Raw genomic sequence first — 23,553 nt, 5'->3', positions numbered from 1 at the left:
TGGAGCTTAATCAGTAATTCCGAAAAATATAAATTTTAAAACAATATTTTAATAATGTTATCAGTACCAATATCATCTAGTGGTCAAATAAGTTCGAATACTTCACACCTCAAAATAACAAATGCCTACATCCAGAAAAAAATAAAAATACCCAGAATTAATTACATAAAGATCATCTACACAAAACCAGTTCAGATTCACTGTCTAATGCCGAATGATCAAGCATAAACAAGAATTAAATTACAAGTACATAGTGCAAAAGGTTCTAAACACAGATCTTAGACTAACAGACGACTAAAACAATATTATTAACCTGACATATTGAATGATCGATTAATAAAATTTCAGTGTTTTTACAAAGCACTATAATTATGTAATATCTATTCAAACAGATAATCTGATCAGAAAGTATCACGCCACTGTTTCATTACGATACTAAACCTTTTTGCGTGTTATCAATCATACGATTACAGCACTGGTCAAGACGTATCTGCATTTTTTGTTCTGGGTGGTTTTCTTTGTTTTGTTTTACCTGTTGTAGTCTACGGATGGTTTTGTAACACAAAAGAAATCTGATTTTATAATTACCAGAGTGGATATCGAAACGTCAAATAAAACTTAAAATGTAATTTTCATTACAATCAATTGTGGTTTAATCCCATATAGATGTAATATTTAACTTAAACATGTCACAAGCGGGCAGTTTCAAAACCTCTTTAATAAAATCGTGTATAGACCTGGATCCCACGTATCAAAAAAAATTGATTAATAGCAAGCTGAAAATTTGTTAATACCTAGCTTAACGGTGTCTAGTCGGACAAACTTTGATGTATGGGAACACTGGAACAGGGGAAGTTTTAATTGTGGAACAGGTTAAAAATTTGGAACGTCAGACTACATAAACGTTCCATGTACTTTGTCGGACAGAACTTCCAATTGATTTATCACCATTTCATTAAACTCTCATGCAAATATCAGACTGGTGTTTATCACCAACTGGGCATTTTAATGAATGGAACACGAAGAACATGTCAAATGACAGGAATCATGTTGGTTAGTAATAGCAGTCTGATTTTTGCATGAGAGTTTAATGAATGGGTAACAAATCAATTGGATGTTCTGTTCGACAAAATACATGGGACGTTTTCGTAATCTGACGTTCCAAATTTTTAAACTGTTCCACAATTAAAATTTTCCCTGTTCCAGTGTTCCCGTACATCAAAGTTTGTCCGACTAGACACCGTTAAGCTATTAACAAATTCTTAGCTTGCTATTAATCAATTTTTTTTGGTACGCGGGATCCAGGTCTATTACATAAAATCGTCATAATAGAAAAAATTATTTAATATTGTAAATTAGCAAATAAAAAAATGTATAATTGTTTTCAATGGGGCTGTAGCTCGTATCACAATGGCTATGGTACTGGCTTACCATAGCCCGTGTTCGGTCCCTGGCAAACATAAAAAATGTTTCAAGTTCTAATTTAACTGAGCCGCAACCGTGCTTCGGAAGGCATGTGCAACCGTCAGTCCTGGCTACGTAAGAAGTCGTTGAGATGAGAGCTGGTTCTTTGACTTTTCTCTGTTTCACATGTCTCTTTTTTGATTATTGTACTTGTGACAAATCACAGATATGTAAACATGCCTGGGACAATGCGCACAGATTACGATGGAAAGATGCATCAATAATCATAAAAGAAACAGACATGAAAAAGAGAAAAATCAAAGAACCGTCAATTTACAACAGAAAAACAAGTATTATGGCAATGCCGTAATCAACAACGTGATTATGGCAAGCTCAGCTGAACAACTGCAACTACTACTACACAAGACAAGCAGTTCCTGTGAATAATATGGAACAAAAATGTTGTGAATAGAAAAAAGTCTAAACATATTAGTAACAAAGATATAGATTTGGGAGATGCAATCATAGAAATGGTTCAAAATACCTGGGAACCTGATTTCAGAAAATAATGATCAAACAACAGAACTACGGGCCAGCCTAGAAACAACAAGAAATACGTTTGTAAAAATGAAAACAATTCTCTGCAATAAAGACCTTAATTAGAACCGAGAATAAGAACTCTGACATTTTACGTGTTTTCGATACTACAATATGAACTTGAATGCTGGACACTGAAGCAAAAACATATAAATAAACTACTTTTGAAATGTGGTGTTACAGAAGGATGCTTAGAATGGCATGGACATAGAAGAGAATGAAGACGGAAGTATTGCGAGAAATGGGCAAAAAATGCGAACACAATAAAAATAAGAAATATACAATACATCTGGCACTCGTAATGAGGGGATAGCGATGATACTAAGATTGAGAATCGAGAATACAGTACAGGGAAAGATAAAAATAGGAAGTGTCATGGTTGAAAAATTTAAGGGACTGGTTTAACTGGTTTAAATTCAGTTCAATAGAACTCTTCAGAACAGCGGTAAATAGACTAAAGATAGTGATGACTTTATCCAATCTTTGGTTAGGAGACGGCACTTAAAGAAGAAGAAGAAGCAAGCACTAGAGTAGTAATATAAAACGAAAAGGAATGAGACATTATGTTAGGTCTTAAAAAGAAATGAGAACAACGAATATATGTGGCGGAAACGAGAATCCTTAAATAAATGAGTGGAGTAAATAATAAAATAGTCCGTTTTTAACGGTAAAATATTGCAAAACCTTTAAATTCTAAAGAACCGCTTGGATTGACATGAAATTTGGCAAGCACATAGCTAACAAGTCAAAGAAAAAAAGTGATATTGTGCCGATATGTGCATTTGCCCTGGGGGTGGTTTTCACCCCCTCTTGGGGGTGAAAAAATATTCGTCCAAAGAAAGTCACGAAATGGATAAACTGGCTAATTTTAAGTAACTTTTGTTCTATAGAGTTTTTCACTAAGTCAATACTTTTCGAGTTATTTGGCAGTGAATATGTTCATTTTTTCAACAAAATAATCACGCTTTTAGACGGTTTTTCGCAAATAACTCAAATAGTAAGTATTAAAAACATTCGTAGCAAAAATATAGCCTGTAAAAAATTTAAAAAATGGTGTATATATCACGTCTCTACACCTGGTAGAAGCAGAGTTATTTCTAATGAAAAATAGGTCTGTAAAAAATTTAAAAAATGGTGTATATATCACGTCTCTACACCTGGTAGAAGCAGAGTTATTTCTAATGAAAAATAGGTTCATATTCGTCAAATTCCAAATGGAATACTTTAACGTGAAATAACCAAAAATGAAGCACATTTCGGGGAAAACTCATTACAACTTATTTAAAGTGTTTAAAAAAAGATTCATTTTTGTTTTATAAAAAAAAATTTCTAGCATCAAAATTAAACAAGTTACGCTCAAAATAAAGTTAGTCCCTTTTGTTTTTGGTAAAAAAATCGAGAAAATCACCCCCTAATTAGTATCTTAAATGAACTTAATCGTTAAGACTTGTTAAGACTTAAGTTTCTTGACTCGTGTATATATTGTTTATATGATCTGTAAGTTTCATCGGTTCAAAGTCCTTATTATTGAAAGGGCTGTAGTTAAAAAGGGTTGAACGAGTCACTGATTACGAATGTATGCAAATTTAGAAACACCAAATCTTAATCAATTTTTGTCTAACACAAAAACAAAAAATACAAGATATTCAGAAAAGCAAATCTGACTTTTTTTGTTTTTCGAGATTTTTGGTATCTCTAACAATTTTTAAGTCATTTTGAAAAAAAACATATTTTTCAAAATTTAAATTTTTAAAAATTTTACTTTGAAACCAAATTTTTTCAAAAATAAGCATTTTGAACCGATGAAACTTACAGATCATATAAACACAACATAAGTAAAATAATTTGTGGAGCGGTAACGATTAATCTCATTTAAGTCGCTAATTAGAGGGTGGTCTTCCTGATTTTTTTTTGCAAAAACAAAAGGGACCAACTTTATTTTGAGCGTAACTTGCTTAAATTTAATGCTAGAAACGTTTTGTAAAAACAGAAATAAAGCTTTTTTTAAACACTTTAAAAAAGTTAAAATGGGTTTTCCCCAAAAAGTGCTTAATTTTTTGGATATTTCACGTCGAAATATTCTATTTGAAATTTGGTGGATATGAATCTATTTTTCATTGGCTATAACTCTGGTTCTACGAGATCCAGAGACCTAACGCGTACACCATTTTTTTTACTTTTTTATATGCTATATTTTTGCTAAGAACGTTTTTTTCGACAAAATACTTACTTTTTGAGTTATTTGCGAAAAACCGTCTAAAAATGTGGTTATTTTGTTGAAAAATGGACATATTCACTCGCAAATAACTCGAAAAGTGTTGACTTAGCGAAAAAGCTCTATAGAACAAGAGTTACTTAAAATTAGTCAGTTTACCCATTTCCGGACTTATTTTAGACTTAGACATATATTTTTTCACCCCCGAGAAGGGGAAAAGTCACCCCCAGGGCAAAAGCACACATCGGCACAATATCATTTTTTTTCTTTGACATGTAAGCTATACGTATGCCAAATTTCATGTCAATCCAAGCGGTTCTTTAAAATTTAGAGCAAAAACCGTGAAAGAATGGACTAAAACTAAAGAACGGTACATTAAAACTATTAAGTATTGAATGAATATGTCCGGAAAAGTCTGGGAATGGCACCAATGGATGACTATAGGCTAAGATTGTTATGAAATCTTGAGGCTCAAAATGATAATCATCCAATAAAAATAATTGCTTAATTTCAAGCTACTGAAAGAAGTAGGACATGAATACCAAAGAGGACCTTGTAGGAAACGCTTAGGCAGGACATGCCTGTGAATCGGATAGATATGGGTAGGGTATGTACCAAGATAGAAACTTCTAGAGAAATGTAATTAGGCAAAATTAATTAATGTGCTCTTTCACTAAATATAATGATTAAAAACGATTATTTCTTGTATAAAGATCGATTTTAGATATTCTAAGAAAGTCAAAAACAATAATATAAGTAAGATACGTTATATAAAACATTTGGCTAGACTACAAGCAGACAAGAATGTACATGAAATTCAGTTTAACAGGTAAAAACAAGTTTGTTATTTGTGCAGAATGTCCTAAAGTAATGACTAATATCTCTTTTAACATTATATAATTTTGGGTTCATGCATGTTTGAACAAGCTAGACATTTCTGATGAATTTAGTGGCTCTATAGTAATGATTAATATTAATGAATTAAGTATCAGCTTTTGAAGAAGTATAAAATTTTTGTGTTAATCGATATTAATAATTTTCAAATCAATAATAAAGCGTATTTGGAGATATTAATTAGTAAGAAAGAAAAATATAGAAGAAAAACTCAAAAAAACAAAATAACATATCTAATCCATACACAACAAAAAGTGATAAAATAAAATGTGAAAATTATGGAGGTATCGGGCTGCTAGAAGTAGTTTACGAAATCTTGACACAAATCATAAGGAAAAAGCTAAATCAATACAAGGAAAAGATATTGGACGAATATTAGGCAGGATTAAGAAACAATAGGTCGACGATGGACCAAATATTTGCGATAAAAGATATCCACACTAAAGTTCTACAAGCAAACTAAGAGATTCCTTAATATTCAGCTCAGCAGGGTGCAGGGTGCTATTCTTCAAGGTGTGGAATTCTATCAACAAGGGATCTACCTGTTTTATGGAATGATCCCTTTTTTATTTAAGTACACATTTCCATCAATAGTACCCGCTGCGCTGAATGTTGACTCTCTTAGTTTGCTTGCAGAACTATACATGTTACGAACATAAAACAGCAGAATAATAAATATATCCTATTCGTCGACTTTAGGCAAGCTTACGATAAGACAAAGAGACACCAGATCACCAGATGTATGAATTCATGAAAGAGAGATGGGCCTACGAAGTAAAATCGTCAGGATGGTAAAAATAACTATGGATAACATAACAAATGAAATAGATACCATGGAAGAGCAAAATATATGGTCAATGGAGAAGGAGGAATAATAAGGAACTTGAAAAACTATATAACGAACCAAAAGTAACGACGGCAATCAACAGAGAATACGATATTTAGGACACATTTTTAAAGAACGACAAAAATGGTACTATTACGAAAGCCAATACAAAAAGAAGAAAACGTAGACCGAGAAAGAGATAGTGGACAGCGTATACGAAGACTTACAAAAAAGTAATCTTAAGAATTGGAAAGAAAAAGCATTAGACAAAAACCAATGGAAGGAAATGATTAAGAAATAGGTATGGTATATGGAAAGACTGTAAGAAATATTAAGTGTATTTTTGTATAAATACATGTAAATAATAATTGTAATGGAAAAAGTGTTTAGCCCTAGGCTTTGAAGACCTGTTGAGCTTTTTAATAATAAGAAAGAAAAATATCAATAATTTGCTCACCTCAAAGTAATGTTTCAAACCTATATTTCACAATACAATCCAAGTTTACGTAAAGGTTTAACAACGTATCCTGTGGTTAATTTATAATTAGTAATGACGTCCACTATTTTGCACTTAATAACAATTACCAACAATCACAAAAACGATTTCACTAAAAATCAATTCACATTTCATTACTTCTCAAGAAGTTTCAGTCCACAGCACAGATTACATTTTTCTAGCACCGAAGTCGCCTCACTACCGACGAAACAAAGACGTTGTCTATACTTTCTCTCTTTTGACTTTCACCCTTGAACAGAAGATTACAAAATATAAAAGAGAACGTAAGATGTGCCAGTACAATGTTACAATAATCGCGGATTCGTCCGTAACCGAATTCCTCGCCGAAAAGATTTGAGATTTAGATGCAATTAACAACAACGGCGAGGTCTTGAGTTAGTCGGTGTGTGTTGTGGAGATGGAAGAGAAAGAGTGGTAGGGAAAAATTCCGCCGAATATAATTATTTGCTTCCTCGCACGTAGCACGCTCGATCACTGAAAGTATCACGGTACTCTTTTCGAGTTGCTTGACTATTATCATAGCATATCGTATTAATGTCAACAGTTTTGCTAAACATACTGAAACATACTTTCGAAAAATGGTTTCGCTCTTTGATTATACCGCGGATTTGGGCCAACTTAACAGAATTTTAACTATTTTAACTAAATATAATTGTTATAATTAAAGAAGAGCAATATTTTACTACAATTTTAATACAACTTGTGAATCATTGTATATTTTACCGGGCGGAGGTAAATTCCTCACCAACCAGTAAAAGCATATATAATCCGACAGGTATTTTCCTCACCAAATTTAAAGGTTCCTATTATTCCGGTAGGTATTTTCCTCACCAACTCACTCAGGTAATAAAATAAAAATATCGGTTTAATTTAAGAATGTCTATTATGAAAGCATCCGAAATCCGAATACAAGACATTAATTTCCTTACATTATAATAATAGTTTATAATACAGTCGACCCTCGTTAATTCGAAACTCGAGGGACTCTTAAAATATTACGAATTATTGAGTGTTTGAAATATCACATGGTTCGAAATTTGTGAGAGAAAATAAATAAATCTTCAGATTATTAAGTGATGATCAATTATTATTTATTAACTCCTATCCTATAACGATGACAAAAGTTTAGAGGTATATTCGTGTACATGTATGTATTCATAATGTGAATTAATCAATCTTTCGAAAGATCTGTATTATACTGGTTTGGTTCAAAGCACATTGCTGCTGCTCCGAGTGCTCAATAATTTTTTTAAGAGAAAAAAGTGCCTGAAATGCTTTTTCATCACTTTCGTTTTGTAGACAGGTGTTGTAAGGTGTCGAATGAGGATCTTGCTTCCTTAACTGACACGTCTGCCAAAGGTTCTTTGGTGCCACTTCGGTATGCGGTCTACCGTCTAATATGTGGTCTACGGCAATTTAGCTGATTCGGCATGCGGTCTACGTACAAAAACAAATTAGAGAAACTATTACAAACATTACTATTTTATTATTACTAACAGCTTCACTGTTCAATTGGTAATTATACAAAGAGTCTACATTCTACCACATCCAATACTATTTTAATATTAAATATCATGCAACCGCAGTAAATATCGGTTTTTGCCTGAAAGGAGGAAGACCTAACCCTTCGGTCCAAACCCAACTTACGGGTATTAGAGTGAGAGAACCGCAGGGCAGGAGGTATTTGACCGCTGCGCGCAATCACAACCCACCCTTTTTATTATCACTAAACGGTCTTTTCAGCGTTTTAAATTAACACTCAAGGCCCATTTCGTTGATTCACGTTTATATAGGCAACCCAAATTACACGCCGCTAATCCTCGGTTCGGGATTTAGACAGAATAACACATGAAGTGTGAAGTAAAGCACAAGTATGACAAGTAAAGTAAAGTATAAATATAAATAATAAATAAAAAGTTTGTAATAGTTTCTCTAATTTGTTTTTGTACGTAGACCGCATGCCGAATCAGCTAAACTGCCGTAGATCGCATATCAGACGGTAGACCGCATACCAAACTAGAAACTCTGCCGTAGACCGCATACCGAAGTAGCACCGGTTCTTTCTTATGTATCGTACTCATCTTCATCGTTACTTTTTTCATTCGTATCTGTCGCAGATAAAATTTCGCCATCGGTTAGTGAACCTGAGACAGCAGCATCTTTATCTACTTGAACAAAGTCAGAAAAACTCACACCGCTGATGTCAACTAATGGTTCTATTGCTGGTTCTTCATCATCCATAAGTATTGGAAGATTTTCCTGATCTTCTTTAAGAAACCGGATTTTTTGAAGCAGGTACAGAAAAAGAAAGTATGTACCGAAGAAAAAGTACAGAAAACTGTACCTACTTACTACCATCTTTTCGCATCTTTCTCTCTGCAACTTTGAATTGTCCAGTGCTGGACGCCGATGAGTTCGAATTAACGCGTCGTTTTGTTATATAGCAATGATTTTTTTCGTTCGAATTATCAAGTGCATAAAAATGTATTGATTTAGTTCGAAATATAAAGAGATTTTGTAGGGAACTCGTGATAACTTTGAATTATACAGAGGTTCGAATTATCGCAGGTTTGAATTAACGCGAGTCGACTGTATTAGCCCAATAAATGACCGTTTTGGAGTGTAATTTCCAGGGGCAACTCCGAATTGAATGAAAATTTGGATTTAGGTTTTACTTACCCTCCACTTCAAAGTTGAATTTGTGCCGTTGGTTGCTTTTACTTGGGGGGTGACATTTACCCCTTCTCGGGGGGTGAAACACGCGTGTTTAAAATAAGGCCGGAAATGGATAAACTGACTTATTTTAAGCACCTTTTGTTCTATAAAGTTTTTTACGTAGGTCAATATTTTTCGAGTTATTCGCGATTTAAAATGTTGATTTTTCGACAAAAAAACTTCGTTTTCCGACCGTTTTTCCCAAATAACTCAAAAAGTAAATATTTTATCGAAAAAAATATTTTTAGCAAAAGTGTAGCCTATAAAAAAACGAAAAAAATTGTGTACCAGTAAAGTCTACAAATTGAGTAGAAGCAAAGTTGTAGCTCATGAAAAATACATTCTTATTCGTCTAATTCCAAATCGAATAATTCAACGCGAAATCACCGAAGAAAAAAGCGTTTTTTGAGAAAACCTTATTAACATTTTTAAAGTATCGAAAAAGACTTATTATTTGTTTTTTACAAAAGTTTACAGCATCAAAAATAAGCGAGTTACACTGAAAAAAAGTTGGCCCCATTTTTTTGGTAAAAAAAATCGTGAAAACCGCTCTCTATTTAGCACCCTAAATGAAATTAATCGTTTGGCTTTACCATTTATTTTAACTGTATGTGTATTGTTTATATGATCTGTAAGTTTGATTGGTTTGAAGGGTTTATATTTAAAAACATTTGGTTTTATAGTAAAAAAAAATTTTCTAAAAATTTTTGAAAAATTTCATTTTTTCAAAATAACTTAAAAAGTATTAGTGATAAGAACAATCTTAAAGAGTAAAAAAATGTAGGTTTTGCTATTATAAATATGCTAGTTTTATTTTGTTTCTCCGTAAGACAAAAATTGGTTAAGATATGGCTGTTCAAAATTTGCATACACTCGTGATTAGTGACCAATTCAAGCTTTCTCAATTATAACCCTTTCAAAAATAAACACTTTAAACCGGTGAGACTGACAGATCATATAAAAAATAGATAGGTAAGTAAATTATTTGTAAAGGGGTAGCGATTAATTTCATTTGGGGAGCTAAACACGGCGAGATTTTCATGATGTTTTACAAAAAAAAAAAGAGGGCCAACTTTATTTTGAGCGTAACTGGCTTATTTTTAATGCTAAAACTTTTGTTTAAAAATTAAAACAAAGCTTTTTATAAACCCTTTAAAAAAGTTTAAATGGGCTTTTCCCGAAAAGTGCTTAATTTTTCGGTGATTTCACCTTGAAATATTCGATTTGGAATTAGACGAATAAGAACGTATTTTTCCTGAGCTACAACTTTGTTTTTATTTGATTGATAGACTTCACTGATACACCATTCTTTGGGGTTTTTTATAAGCTACACTTTTGCTAAGGATATTTTTTTTGATAAAATATTTACTTTTTGAATTATTTGCGAAAAACCGTCTGAAAACGTAGTTTTTTTGTCGAAAAATCAACATTTTCAATGGCAAATAACTCGAAAAGTATTGACTTAAGTAAAAAACTCTATAGAACAAAAGTAGCTTAAAATCAGTCAATTTATCCATTTCCGGTCTTATCTTGAACGTATGTTTTTTACCCCCGATAAAGGGGTGACTCTCACCCCCCAAGTAAAATCAACCAACGGCACAATTTCAACTTTGAAGTGGAGGGTAGGTAGAACCTAAATCCAAATTTTCATGCAATTACAAGAAAATTACACGGTATCGCCGAATTTCCCGTTCATTTACTGGGCTTTATAGATAATATGCAAGACGTATAAATTATTATTTAATATTTACTATAATAAGACAGACACTTTACAAAATAGACAAGGCGGAAACGGCGGGTTCGTTCGGAAAAATATTCCCATGAGATATTTTTGCATAATCACATTCGTGAGACATCCCAGAATAAGGTTCAAGAAGTCGCCCACGTGAAAAGTGGGCCAATTTTTTTTAACAATTTTTTTTAATCAAATTGCAAAAAATCAATATTTTTGGCCCGGACTAATTTTTTTTAGGTTTTTTGGATCATTTTGGACAAAAAAGGTCTCTTATAATTTTTCTCCAAAGTTGATCTTTTTCGAGTTATAAGCAATTTAAAATTTGAAAAACGCGAAAATGGCCATTTTTAAGACTTAATAACTCGGTTAAAAATTATTATTATGAAAGTCAGAAAGTAACTTAATCAAAGTTTAAAGTCTCCGCTACATGATCCTGAAGAAATCTGTGTCATTAATTTACTACTAAGCTGTTATTTTTAATTAATATCAATGAGCGATTAGATCGTATTGACGCGGTTGTAAATGTGAGTGCGAGTAAGATGCACAATTGGACTGCTGGAATGGCTTCTCTCTCGCACTCAGCATTTACATACGTCGCACACGTACATGGCGCTTATTATTATTACTTAAAAATAACAGCTTAGTAATAAAATAATGACAAAAATTTCTTCAGGATCTTGTAGGGGAGACTTTAAACTTTGATTTAGTCATATATTGACTTTCATAATAATAACTTTTAACTTAGTTATTAAGCCTTGAAAATCGCCATTTTTCGTTTTTTTCAATTTTAAATTGCTTATAAGTCGAAAACGATCAACTTTAGAGAAAAATTATGAGAGATCTTTTTCGTCCAGAATGGTCCAAAAAATTAAAGAAAAAATTGTTCGGGCCAAAAATATTGATTTTTGCAATATGATTAAAAAAAAATTGTTAAAATAAAATTGGCCCACTTTTCACGTGGGCGACTTCTTGAACCTTATTCTGGGATGTCTGACGAATGTGATTATGCAAAAAAATCTCATGAGAATATTTTTCCCTTCGAACCCGCCGTTTTCGCCTTGTCTAAAATCCATTCTAGTCATTTGATTAGACTGATATCTTATTAATAAATTTACTACATTTTTCAATTTCAGTTTAACTTGTTTATCTTTGATAGGTTTTGCAATATGCAAACTTTAAATTTTAACATACGTAACTACCTGAAATTCTTTAATTTTTTCAAAGAAAATATATATGGATGGATGCGTATTACAAAACGATAAATTAAAATGCGAATGAAAAGATTCGCAAGCATTCGTAATACGAATAACAGAAGAATTTGCCTCTGTCCACAAATATGGGGAGAATATGCCATTTTCGTCTATATAAGTTTCAACTAAATAATCAACATATCTATCTTAAATTTCATTTCCTGGTTTGCATGACATTAAATCAAACACAAAACAATCTGATACGTCTTCTGGTTTTATATGTAAGGCCAAAAGTATGTTTGAGCCACTTGCCTCTTTCAGAATCATTTTTATATTCTAATATTAAATCAAGAGACCAAGATATTTATTTCTATAATAAGCTTAGTGTAGGTGAAATTTACAACCATGTATTTTAGTGTTCGGACACATTTCAATAATTGCATTCCTTTTCAAAATCTTCAAAAATTTTACTAACATTAAACTCAATTTTGAGAACTTTAAAAATTTCTGATTTTAACAAATAAAAAATATTGTTGTCATCGCACACATCTTATGGAAAATATAATGTCACTCAAATTCAATAAAATTTATACGATTAGATTCGTTTTAATATAACGATCAATTCTTATCATTGCGCCAACTCTTAATTATGATTAATTACGGCGCAAATTGCAATTAAAGTTTATCGAAATCACATTTTTGGAGTCCATAAAATGTTAGTTTACAATCATTATTGCTCTGAGTGCTATTCATAACAGCTTAAATCCTGCTGGGCCTAAGCGGATTAGTGAAACTAATCCGCTGATTTATGGAGTACCGAAAATCTGGGTATTTTAAAATATTTTTTCTCTCTCTAACTTATGTACCTACCCATTTGATTTCAGATTTATTTATATCAATTTCTGCTCTTATTTTTGAAAATAGAGAGTTGGCGCAATGATAAGATTTGATCGTTAATTTAAAACGAATCTATTGGTATAAATTTTATTGAATTTGAGTGACATTATATTTTCGATAAGATGTGTGCGATGTCCTTTCTGTTTTTTTTTTGTTTGGCAGTAAACAGTATAATAAAGAAATATAATGCCCATTAATTAGCCCATGAATAATTAATAATTGCAATGTGCCATCCATATAATAAAATTCAATGTGGCTAAAAGTCTTATATTTGTTTCACAACTAAATACAATTATCCTACTTTTGACACAGTTTATAAAGAGACAATTTTCCCTCTTGGTTGTTTTTTGAGCACACCCCGTCACAAATTCTTGAACCTCATCAATATTGGAAGGAAGTCGACCAGGCATCATTTTCCGTCGATAATTATACCTATATTTTTTCTTATGTAATTGACAACAATCGTAGTAATTGTTTCAGACAAATTAGCTGCAAGTGCTTGGCGTATAATTTTTGCTGGTTTTTCAATTCTCTTCTGCTTTACGTTTACAATAGTTAGAAACAATTTTTCGATCTAACTTCTGACAATGTGGTTGATGATTATGTTGTCGGCTACTTCTAGATATTGTAAAAGTTGCACCAATAGTAAAAAATTTCGCACTACAAGTTGTTTTATCCTCCAGAACACTTCTTCACTTTTTAAAACTTTCACTTTATAAAAAATAAAATTTTCAAATACCACTACCGTGTAAGGTTTACCGCGATCACTTTCTATTAAACATGCCATTTTTGTCAAAATTCCAATTGTGACTAAAAATAAAATACTATAATTAATTAATTAATTATTATAATCATAGGTACCTACTGTAATTTAATAGTAGATAAATAATTCAATTGAATGCCTTCTAGTAAAAGCTACCTGAAATAACTGAAATAACCATTTTGGTCTTGGTGAGGAAAATGCCTGTGGGATTATGATATACCCTTATAAACGCAGGCAAAAGATTATTTTGGTGAGGAAATTACACCCGCCGATTTTACTTTTTTTATAACACGAAAACAATAAACATACATACATACATATATAATCGGAAACCTCTTATACCCGTAGGTGTCGAGGTGTACAAGCTTTCTTAAATTTTGTCTACAAATTTACGCCACTCTTTTCTGTCTCTAGCTTCCTTCGCCTCACGCCTCACTCCATGTCTTCCCTCTTTCTTCGAGAATCTCATTTATGCTTTTGTTCCATGTTTTTCTTGGTCGTCCTCTACGATTTTTCCCTATTCTTCTCGCCTCCCATATCTTCTTCACCTGTCTAGTTTCATTCATTCTGATCATGTGTCCACACCATTTAAGTTTCTTTTCTTCTGCTTTTACCTTCAGTGATTTCGTTCCTAGTTCTTGTCTAATTTCTTCGTTTCTTCTTCTGTCTGTTCTTCTAACACCCAGCACTTTCCTCAAGTATTTCATTTCACTTGCTTGCAGTCTTTGTTTGTCTTTCGTCAAGTACCCAGTTTTCTGCCCCGTAGGTTAATACAGGTAGATACAATGTTTGGTATACGATCATTTTAGTTTTTGTTGTTATTTCTTTTCTGTTCAAGAAGTTTTTGTATAGTGCATGATATAATCTAGTTGCTGAGTTTATTCTGGCACCAATCTCCCTTTGTGTGTCCACTAAATTGTGTCCCTTTGTTATTCAAACTTATCCCAAAGTACATACTTGAATACTTCTATCTGTTCGATTATATTTCCTTCAATGTTAATTTTTGTGTTGTTTTTTGTTACTACCATCAGTTTAGTTTTATCGGTGTTTACTCTTAAGTTGTATGGTTTTAATTGTTCTGTTCACATTTTCATGTTCTTTTGAAGGTCTTTTTTTGTTTTTGCTATAAGCACTATATCATCTGCTAATACACATGCTTCTACTTTGACTACTTGCATATTTCTGTATCCTGCAATATATTTTTTTGTTTTTGGCCAGCACGCTTTTATTACTTCGTCCATAACGCTTATAAACAATAATGGACTCAATACACCACCCTCTCTGACTCCATCGTTATTTTTGAAGTTCTGTTTCTTGTTCTTACTTGGTTATTTATATTTTCATACAGACTACATACCACATTCAACAGTTCTTCTTCTACATTCTTGTTCTCTAGGCTCTTCCAGATTCCTGCCCTGTCCACCATATCAAATGCCTTTTTCATATCTAAGAATGCTAAATAGATTTCTTCATTTTTGACTAGAGCTTTTTCAATTATTTGTTGCAAAGTAAAATTGTAGTCTTGTACACTGTGCGCTGGTCTAAATCCACTTTGTGCATCTGCTAGTCTAGGTTCTATCTTCTTACGTAATTTACTTTCTATTATTATTTCGTATATTTTTAGTCCTGCTCATAATAGAGATATTCCTCTATAATTTTCGCAAACCGTAGTATCTATCTCCTTTCTTATGTATTGGTAAAATTATTGCGATGTTCCACTCCGATGGAATCTTTTTAGTTTTCCAGGCCATATTTAGTATTACCAGCAATTCTTTCTTTCCATTTGGTCCTAGGAATTTTAATAATTCTGCATCTAGCTGATCACATCCTGGTGATTTACCTACTTTAATTTTACTCAAAGCTTCCTCTAGCTCTTCCATATGTATTCCAGATTCATTTGATTCGGTTATGTTGTCATCATTTTCCTTTTCCTTTATCAAAATTTTATTTTCACTATTTAGTAGGCCTGTTAAATATTCTTGCCAGCGCTCGATAATTTTTTCTTCGTCTGTTATGATATTTCCCTGTTGATCTTTTATTTGATTAAGATTTACTCTATTTGGTTTTTTCATATTTCTCAGTGTTCTGTAAAATAACTTTTTGTTTCCTTCACTATTTTCCTGCATTTTTCTTCCAAACTCTTCCCAGCTATCCTTTTTTACCTCTTTGATCATTTCTTTAACTTTATTTCTTTATATTTTGTACATGTCATATGTTTGTTGACTTCTACTTTGTAAATAATTTTTCCACAATTTTTTCTTTTCTTTAACTTCTTTCTTGATATTTCCGCTCCACCAGCTTGTTTGTTTCTTGGTATTACTACTTCTACTATATCCACATATTTGTCTTGCCACTTTTAATATTGAATCTTTGAATTCATTCCATTTATCCTCTAAATTCGTCTTTTGTTCCTCTCTGTTACAGTTTTGTATTTGCTTTTCCGTTTCTTCCACATATCTTATCCTGATTTATGGATCTCGCAGCTTATAGCTCTTTATTAGTTCTGTTGTGGCACTTCCTCTGTCTCCACCCTTACTATTTAGCATTGGATTCATTCTAATTCTAGTTTCTACTAGGTAATGCTCAGTGCCTGCTTCAAAACTTCTTTTGACTCTTACATCTCTAATTTGTTTCTTACAATATCTATGTGTTATTATATAGTTTTATATACAAAACAATAAACAAAGTATTCAAAATTAAAACACATTCGTAAATATCACGCTAAGCTGGTTCTTGAGTACAAGAGAGCACTGGATGATGTTGCGCTGAACAACAGGGTTACTAACCCCTTCTCAGGGGTGGAAAAATTTTTGGTTAAAATTACCACGGAATTCACTAGAGAACCTAATTCTTAGGAAAAACTGTTCTATAATTGTTTTTTGAAAACTCAATACTTTTTGAGATATTCGTGGTTGAAAAATGGCCATTTCAAAAACTATGCATCTAACTAAAAAAACTATATTAAACATTTTTGTAGGTTATAAAAAAACAAAGAGAAAATTAGCCTTCATAAATCGTCTACTTATAATACAAAAAGAGATATGGTAGGTGAAAATAGTTTGTTTTTTAAAATCCATAGGAAAAATTTTCCTGTAGCTGGCTGTATACCATTAATTACATAAATTGAAGAAAAAGATCTTCTGTGTAAACGGTATATTAGTTTGAAAACCCCAATAAAGGGCTACATTAAAATACAGAACGTTTTCGCTCTAAAGAGAGCATCATCAGTGTTCTAAGCAAGCTCTACATGCTAAGCCACCAAAAATACATGGGTTAAAACCCTTAAAATGCCGACCAAAGGTCTTACATTGGCACATTATTTATTAAACCCTGGCGATGTGTGAAATTTAAAGGGTATACCTCAAGGCACCATATGACTATACCGCCAGCATGTGGGTGGTTGAGTTGATTTCTCTGTCTTCACAAAGAGAAAGGTAAAGTAAAAGCCAACATCCAGGTACACAGTTTGTTTTTTGGTACATTCTCAAATTGGTGTATTCAACTTGAAATAACAGAGAAACGGTTAACTTTAGGTGTATAATGCTACTTATACCTTTTGCAGCGCTTGAAAAGACCTTTAAAATGAGCTATATTATAGGTCCATTACGTTAAAACTAAGCGAGATATGCTGCAAAGAAAATTAATAACTAAATGCATCGTTTTCCTTCTACAATACCTTTTATTATAGTGTTATTTCTATGTTCAAAAAGTTGGACGGGATTAAAATGAATGGTTTTTGAAAAAAAAAAGATCAAATTATAGAGCGCATTTTTATATTTTCTTAAAAATCTTCCTTTTTCTCCATGTAACATGAAAAGGATAACGAGATACAGTAATAAAAAATAAAAAGGAAATTTATATCTGAAAAAGCACTACATTTTTGTGTGGTATCTTTTTTCATATCTCTTATCTTTTTCGAGTTACATGGAGGAAAAACAAGATTTTTAGGAAAATTTAAAAATACGCTCTATAATTTAATCTTAATTTTTTCAAAAACCGTTCATTTCAGGAATGAAAAAAACATGTTTTTTTTATTTTATACAAAACACATTTTTTTTTTGTTTTAAACGTTTTTTTTGTTTTAAACATGTTTTATTTCGTTTTTAAATTTTATGTTTTAAACAAATAAAACATGTTTAAAACACATGTTTTTTGTTTTAAACATGCGTTTTTTTTTAAATATCGTGGTTTAAACAACTAACTTAAAAAAAAACATTGTTATTATCATATTTTCTTCAACATGATATTAATAACTTTGATTTTAACTTTTCTTTAACATAATAGATTATAGATAATAAAACCAATTGCAATTAAGAGCTATTGGCTGTGGGAACTCCAGACTATTTACAAATTCGCATTGCAAGTTGGCTATTGCAATAACGCCTGCTGTAAGTTATTTTGTGGTATTGAGTGTTTTTTTGAAACATGCAATTGGCGAATTTTTGTACGTGATATGAAGAAGCTTCAAGGAGCGTATGGAAATTGTTTTGACCCCAGCTCATTTTAAATAAACATCATCATCATCAACCCTGGTTCATTTTAATCCAGTCCAACTTTTTGAACATAGAAATAACAAAAAAGACTAAGTTTTCACTCTAATGGCATATAAAACAACATAATGCTATTCTACATCCCACCAGAATGAAATTGAAAATGGTTATTCATTTTTTATAGAAATAACACTATAATAAAAAGTATTGTAGACGGAAAACGATGTATTTAAGTTCATTTCTTCTTAAAATACATTAGTCATCAACTTTTTTGCAGAATATCTCGCTTAGTTTGAATGTGATCGACATTTAGTATTGCTCATTTTAAAGGTCTTTTTAAGCACTACAAAAGTTATTAGTAACATTATACACCTAAAATCGACAGTTTCTTTGTGATTTCAAGTTGAATAAACCGATTTGTGCATGCAGCAAAAAAAACAAACTTTTCTTACCCCTCTTTGTATTTTAACTAGAAGATTTATGAAGGAACAAATCTTTGTTTTTTTTATAACCTACAGAAATATTTTATATAGTTTTTTTGTTAGATGCATAGTTTTTAAGGTATTCGCAAAAATCCGTCTGAAAAGGTGTAATCTTTCAATGAAAATGGCCAATTTTCAACCACGAATAACTCAAAAAGTATTGAGTTTCCACAAAATAATTATAGAACAGTTTTTGCTTAAAATTAGGTTCTCTAGCCTTTTCCGTGGCTATTTTAACCAAAACATTTTTCACCCCCGAGAAGGGGTGGGAACCACCCCCAAGATAAAAGCTCACATCGGCATAGGGTAGACTTGAGCTATTCCCTATTTACTGTGAAAATATCAAGTAAATCGATGTACTAGGATGGAATTCGGAGCCAAATTCCCTCATTGACTGCCCTAAAGAAAGTTGAGGAGAATTCTAATTTATATTACTTATTGCATTACTGTTAGAAAAATATACCTTAATCAATATAAAATGGAAAAATTGGGCAATTATTAATTTTGATGTACTTACATTTTTTATAACTTACTGGTAATTATTAAAACTTACCTGAAACAAAGTATAAAAGTTAGTTATCAAGTAAAAAATAGATCTCAAAATACAAGTAAATATAAGGAGATAAAAGAAGATCGTATAATCTATTGGAATTCGACAGAGAAATTCAAATATAGGTATAACAAAAATCTTTCTCTGGTGTATTATGACTAGTTCACGTTATTCCAGTAGCATTTCAATCCATTACATTGGAATAATATGAACCTGCACTGGAATGTACCATTCTCGTGATCATTCCAGTTCAGTTGACTGGAACGACGGTCTATTGTTCATTCCAGCTCACCCATTCCAGCGCAACTGGAATAGTGTGAACGGCCAATCCAGCGCTTGATTACACGTTGAACCGTGAACACGCATTATTGGTTTTTTGTGGAATAATTCTATAGGTAACTCCTAACAATGAAATTAACTGAAAACCAAACTCTTCTGTTTGTTTCTTGTAGCCCTGCAAAAACAGTTTTTGAATGACTGGAATAATGTGAACGATATAATCCAGTCCAGCACTGAACTGTATATATTCACCGGGTTACTGGACTGGAGTAATGTGAACCGAGCATTATTCATCTTACAACATTCTATTGTGGACACATTGATCGCGAATTGTTTTCCTCGTTTCTTTTCTTATAAAAGTAGATAGTATCTTCCTTATAAGTTACTTTTTCAATGTATTATAACTAATTTATTAAAAGTGATTAATATAAGTAATAGAAGTAATAAGTAAATAAATAACTATACTAAATTTACAATCAAGATGCAGTAGAAATAAACAAATCAAGACACGTTAAATGCTACTAGGAGCACTCACGAATCATAATTTACAATGTATAAACTTTGGAAATCATGATTTGTGATTTACAGTGTATATGTTACAGTTCAAGTTGATTCTCAGTTAGAGTTGACTTTTCCTAGTTCGAGTCAACTCCAACTGCAACGAGCAGTAAAAGTTGATTTGAAAAATTTAAATCAACTTTTACTAGTTGAAGTTGACTCTTCCTAACTCTTGTTAGTAAAAGTAGATTATACAATTTATACGAGTATAATCTCACGTGCATTTTTGATGAGTGTGCTTCTCTTTGTTTTGACCGTTAAAACTAGATACTTATTAATCCAGCCTGTAATCCCCCGTCAGGTAAATTATTCTGATTCGATTTTTTTGCACAAACTTACTCAAACAAATACATCCTTATAACAAATACACAGTGTCAGGCGGTACCGCGGTAGAAAAATTGTTTAACCAATTTTTGTTAACCAAATTCACAAAAATAATTCTTATCTACTCTACCTCATATTATGTATAAGTTTTTATTGTGTGAAAATTGTAAATATAGATAGCAGTACATGAAGGGTTTAAAGTGTGCCTGAAGTAATAATGTATTTTAAATGGGATTTATTTTTCGCACTGTTTTTTAGCACACTTTCATATAATCAAATATCCTTAACTTTCGCTTTGTCATGGCGATGACATGTGAGCAATAAATTACAAAAAAAGTTTTGACAGTTTTGTGGTTTGACAGTAGTTTGAATTTTTAAATGTCAAAGTTCTAAAAAATTGTAAAATAGGAATGTATTCCAGTGACGAAGAGTTGCAGTTTTTTTATTTGTTTTTTGGTAGATAAAATATTGTATGAAACTGTGCATAAAGTACTTTTTGCGCACTTAGGCGATGTAGAGCACTCGGCCCGCTAGTGCTCTAAACATCGCGTGCGTGCGCAAAAAGCATACTTCAAGAACTGTTTTATAAATAACTAAGTATTTCACTCCGGACATTTTTTTTTAGATTATTTTGGTCATTCGGAGCAAAAAAGGTCTCTTGTGATTTTTCTCCAAAAATTGATAGTTTTCGAGTTATACGCGATTTAATATTTGAAAAATGCGAAATGACCATTTTTAAGGACTAAAATCTCGATTAAAAACTATTAATATGAAAGTCAGAAAGTAACCTAATCAAAGGTTAAAGCCCCCCCTACAAGAGCCTGAAGAAATTTTTGTCATTATTTTATTACTAAGCTGTTATTGTTAATTATCAACAATGAGCGCTAAAAGCGTATTGAGGCGGCCGTCAATGTGAGTGCGAGTAAGATCCTCCATTCCGACCGTCCAATGGTGCATCTCAGTCGCACTCACATTGACAGCCGCCTCAATACGCTCCTAGCGCTCATTGTTAATAATTAAAAATAACAGCTTAGTAATACAATAATGACAAATATTTTTTCAGTACCTTGTAGGGGGGTCGTTAAAATTTGATTTGGTGACTTTCTGACTTTCATAATAATAATTTTTAACTGAGGTATTAAGCCTTGAAAATGGTCATTTTCGCATTTTTCAAATTTTAAATCGCGTATAACTCGAGAACAATAAATTTTACAGAAAAATCACTAAATACCTCTTTTGCTCCGAATGACCCAAATTAATGATGTAAAAAAATGTCCGAAGTGAATTTTTTTTGTGAATTTGTTTAAAAAAAATTGTTTAAACAATTTTTCGATTACGGTACCACCTGACACCCTGTGGATTCGTTATAAGGACCTCTTTTTGAGTAAGTTTATGCAAAAAAATCGAACTGGAATAATTTACCTAACGGGGCGACGATACAATCTGGACTATAAATATCACGATTTGAACATAATATACAGTAACATTTAATTTCTAGAATCGGTTGTTTGTGTGAATCAACTTTTACTAAATGGCATTGGGAAGAGTATACTTTAACTAGTTGGAGTCTATCTACTTTTACTAGTAAATGTTGAATAAAAATCTTCATTTTATATTTATAATCAACTTTTACTTTTACTTTTAGGAAAAGTCAACTCCAACTGGATAATCAACTTGAACTGTAACATATATACTTACATACATTGTAAATTATGATCCAGGAGTGCTCCTAGTAGCATTTAATGTGTCTTGGTTTGTTTATTTCTACTGCATCTTGATTGTAAATTTAGTATAATTGTAAACGCATTAAATTACCTCTTTCCAATTATTCGAATTTTGTGCAGATTGTGTACTACCGGTTATATTCATATTTGTTTATATAATACTATAAAAATGTCGAAATCTTCTAGAACAAGCACTATTATAAAGAAACGAATTCTTTTCTAATTTAAAAATAGACTACACAGTTAGTTATACAGTCAAAACATCTGTAAGCATTCGCCATATAAACCACGTATGTACTCTTTGTTGAGTCGATGAGAAGGTTACAGTTTTACTTTCCACAAATGATGACCTCTAAATATTGTGTAAACACGAAGGTGGATTTTTAAGTACCAGCACTGAACTTGTTTTAATTTGATATAGTATCCTTAAATTCCATCTGAAGGTAACCCACTACACACTGTATTTCAAGTTTACGCCAAATTTGACATTAAGTTAACACTAAAAAGATAATAAGCCAAAACATACTACCTTATTAGTGTTATATTTATGTATAAATAGTAGTATTTTACTTACTAATGAAGTAAAAACCTCACATGTAGGTAGGTGGTATATAATTTATTAAAAATTTTTTTCTAAAAATGATCCAAGATGGATAAAATCACAAATGTTTTCGGACCAATCAGTCCATCATCAGGTGGTAGAAACCTAAAATAAGCAAACCACTGTATTAAAAAAGCCAAGATGAAAATTGACTGTCTGAAAGTTAGGAAAATTACAACATGTGGTTACTTACTTCAGATCCAAAGTAGTTGGAACTAGCTACATATTTAGGTCAAAAGACCTTAATGTAATAATAATTGACAAGATATTGACAAGACCTTCTAGGGAATTTTATATCCGTTCAATGTCATATTTTAGTCTGTCAGTTTGAGGCCAAGATGAAGACCACTTTGTAATACCGTTGCAATTTAATTTCTTGTGACATCGACTTATTGTCGACATTTTTGTAGCCTAAATGGCATAATTATTATTACATTAAGGTCTTTTGACCTAAATATGTAGCTAGTTCCAACTACTTTGGATCTGAAGTAAGTAACCACATGTTGTAATTTTCCTAACTTTCAGACAGTCAAATTTCATCTTGTCTTTTTTAATACAGTGGTTTGCTTATTTTAGGTTTCTACCACCTGATGATGGACTGATTGGTCCGAAAACGTTTGTGATTTTATCCATCTTGGATCATTTTTAGAAAAAATTTTTTAATAAATTATATACCACCTACCTACATGTGAGGTTTTTACTTCATTAGTAAGTTTTTATTATGGGATACAGCCAATGAGAGGAATCTTTTCCTTTATATTTTATAGTAGTATTTTATTTTTTATACTACTG

The 23,553-nt window shown here is 31.7% G+C and overlaps 1 protein-coding gene across 4 annotated transcripts in view; it reads right to left on the bottom strand.

The window, feature by feature from the left end:
- The window catches only part of LOC114324907 (uncharacterized), a 359,531-nt gene that overhangs the window by 118,542 nt on the left and 217,436 nt on the right, over positions 1-23,553 (bottom strand). Inside the window, exon 1 of one of the 4 annotated variants that reach the window (XM_028272871.2) lies at positions 6,394-6,786. The exons of the other annotated variants lie outside the window; for them this stretch is intronic. The gene's annotated coding sequence lies outside the window, so the exon portion shown is untranslated. Of the gene's footprint in view, positions 1-6,393; positions 6,787-23,553 lie in introns of those variants that run through there. 4 annotated transcript variants of the gene reach the window in all.

Source organism: Diabrotica virgifera, chromosome 5 (genome assembly GCF_917563875.1).
Source record: "Diabrotica virgifera virgifera chromosome 5, PGI_DIABVI_V3a".
NCBI lineage: Eukaryota > Metazoa > Arthropoda > Insecta > Coleoptera > Chrysomelidae > Diabrotica > Diabrotica virgifera.
The sequence above is the reverse complement of the archived record's forward strand: the minus strand, read 5'-3'. Positions and strand labels throughout refer to the sequence as shown.